Genomic DNA, 2,890 nt, shown 5'->3' with positions numbered 1-2,890 from the left:
TATAATTAGACATTTACATTGGATTATGATACTTTTTAACCCTAGAAAGACTAACAAAGCTGTTTACAGCTTCTAAGCCCCGTTTTCTCGGTTTTAGCATGTTTTAAGACAAAATGGGTATAAGTGTTTTTTAAACTCTCCAAATCCATCTCAAACTCTTATAATTAGTTAGTTGCATTGGATTGTGATACATTTCAACCCGAGAAACACTAACAAAGCTGTTTGAAGCTTCTAAGCCCTGTTTTCTTGGTTTTAGCCTGTTTTGGGACAAAATTGGTATAAGTTTTTTTTAAACTCTCCAAATCCATCTCAACCTCCTATAACTAGTCATTTACATTGGATTAGGATACATTTTAACCCTAGAAACACAAACAAAGCTATTTACAGCTTCTAAGCCCTGTTTTCTTGGTTTTAGCCTGTTTTGGGACAAAATGGGTATAAGTGTTTTTTAAACTCTCCAACTCCATCTCAAACTCTTATAATTAGTCAGTTGCATTGGATTATGATACATTTTAACCCTAGAAACAGTAACAAAGCTGTTTACAGCTTCTTACCCCTGTTTTCTCGGTTTTAGCCTGTTTTGAGACAAAATGGGTATAAGTGTTTTTTAAACTCTCCAACTCCATCTCAAACTCTTATAATTTGTCAGTTGCATTGGATCATGATATATTTTAACCATAAAAACACTAACAAAGCTATTTTGAGCTTTTGACCCCTATTTTCTTGGTTTAAGCCTGTTTTGGGACAAAATAGGAAGAAGTGTTTTTTAATCTCTCCAAATCCATCTCAAGCTCTTATAATTAGACATTTACATTGGATTATGATACTTTTTAACCCTAGAAAGACTAACAAAGCTGTTTACAGCTTCTAAGCCCCGTTTTCTCGGTTTTAGCATGTTTTAAGACAAAATGGGTATAAGTGTTTTTTAAACTCTCCAAATCCATCTCAAACTCTTATAATTAGTTAGTTGCATTGGATTGTGATACATTTCAACCCGAGAAACACTAACAAAGCTGTTTGAAGCTTCTAAGCCCTGTTTTCTTGGTTTTAGCCTGTTTTGGGACAAAATTGGTATAAGTTTTTTTTAAACTCTCCAAATCCATCTCAACCTCCTATAACTAGTCATTTACATTGGATTAGGATACATTTTAACCCTAGAAACACAAACAAAGCTATTTACAGCTTCTAAGCCCTGTTTTCTTGGTTTTAGCCTGTTTTGGGACAAAATGGGTATAAGTGTTTTTTAAACTCTCCAACTCCATCTCAAACTCTTATAATTAGTCAGTTGCATTGGATTATGATACATTTTAACACTAGAAACAGTAACATAGCTGTTTACAGCTTCTTACCCCTGTTTTCTCGGTTTTAGCCTGTTTTGAGACAAAATGGGTATAAGTGTTTTTTAAACTCTCCAACTCCATCTCAAACTCTTATAATTTGTCAGTTGCATTGGATCATGATATATTTTAACCATAAAAACACTAACAAAGCTATTTTGAGCTTTTGACCCCTATTTTCTCGGTTTAAGCCTGTTTTGGGACAAAATGGGTATAAGTGTTTTTTAAACTCTCCAAATCCATCTCAAACTCTTATAATTAGTTAGTTGCATTGGATTGTGATACATTTCAACCCGAGAAACACTAACAAAGCTGTTTGAAGCTTCTAAGCCCTGTTTTCTTGGTTTTAGCCTGTTTTGGGACAAAATTGGTATAAGTTTTTTTTAAACTCTCCAAATCCATCTCAACCTCCTATAACTAGTCATTTACATTGGATTAGGATACATTTTAACCCTAGAAACACAAACAAAGCTATTTACAGCTTCTAAGCCCTGTTTTCTTGGTTTTAGCCTGTTTTGGGACAAAATGGGTATAAGTGTTTTTTAAACTCTCCAACTCCATCTCAAACTCTTATAATTAGTCAGTTGCATTGGATTATGATACATTTTAACCCTAGAAACAGTAACAAAGCTGTTTACAGCTTCTTACCCCTGTTTTCTCGGTTTTAGCCTGTTTTGAGACAAAATGGGTATAAGTGTTTTTTAAACTCTCCAACTCCATCTCAAACTCCTATAATTTGTCAGTTGCATTGGATCATGATATATTTTAACCATAAAAACACTAACAAAGCTATTTTGAGCTTTTGACCCCTATTTTCTTGGTTTAAGCCTGTTTTGGGACAAAATAGGAAGAAGTATTTTTTAATCTCTCCAAATCCATCTCAAGCTCTTATAATTAGACATTTACATTGGATTATGATACTTTTTAACCCTAGAAAGACTAACAAAGCTGTTTACAGCTTCTAAGCCCCGTTTTCTCGGTTTTAGCATGTTTTAAGACAAAATGGGTATAAGTGTTTTTTAAACTCTCCAAATCCATCTCAAACTCTTATAATTAGTTAGTTGCATTGGATTGTGATACATTTCAACCCGAGAAACACTAACAAAGCTGTTTGAAGCTTCTAAGCCCTGTTTTCTTGGTTTTAGCCTGTTTTGGGACAAAATTGGTATAAGTTTTTTTTAAACTCTCCAAATCCATCTCAACCTCCTATAACTAGTCATTTACATTGGATTAGGATACATTTTAACCCTAGAAACACAAACAAAGCTATTTACAGCTTCTAAGCCCTGTTTTCTTGGTTTTAGCCTGTTTTGGGACAAAATGGGTATAAGTGTTTTTTAAACTCTCCAACTCCATCTCAAACTCTTATAATTAGTCAGTTGCATTGGATTATGATACATTTTAACCCTAGAAACAGTAACAAAGCTGTTTACAGCTTCTTACCCCTGTTTTCTCGGTTTTAGCCTGTTTTGAGACAAAATGGGTATAAGTGTTTTTTAAACTCTCCAACTCCATCTCAAACTCTTATAATTTGTCAGTTGCATTGGATCATG

This window comes from Camelina sativa, chromosome 14 (assembly GCF_030686135.1).
Source record: "Camelina sativa cultivar CO46 ecotype springtype chromosome 14, ASM3068613v1".
In the NCBI taxonomy this organism is placed as follows: Eukaryota; Viridiplantae; Streptophyta; class Magnoliopsida; order Brassicales; family Brassicaceae; genus Camelina; species Camelina sativa.
This window is presented reverse-complemented; position numbering follows the sequence as displayed.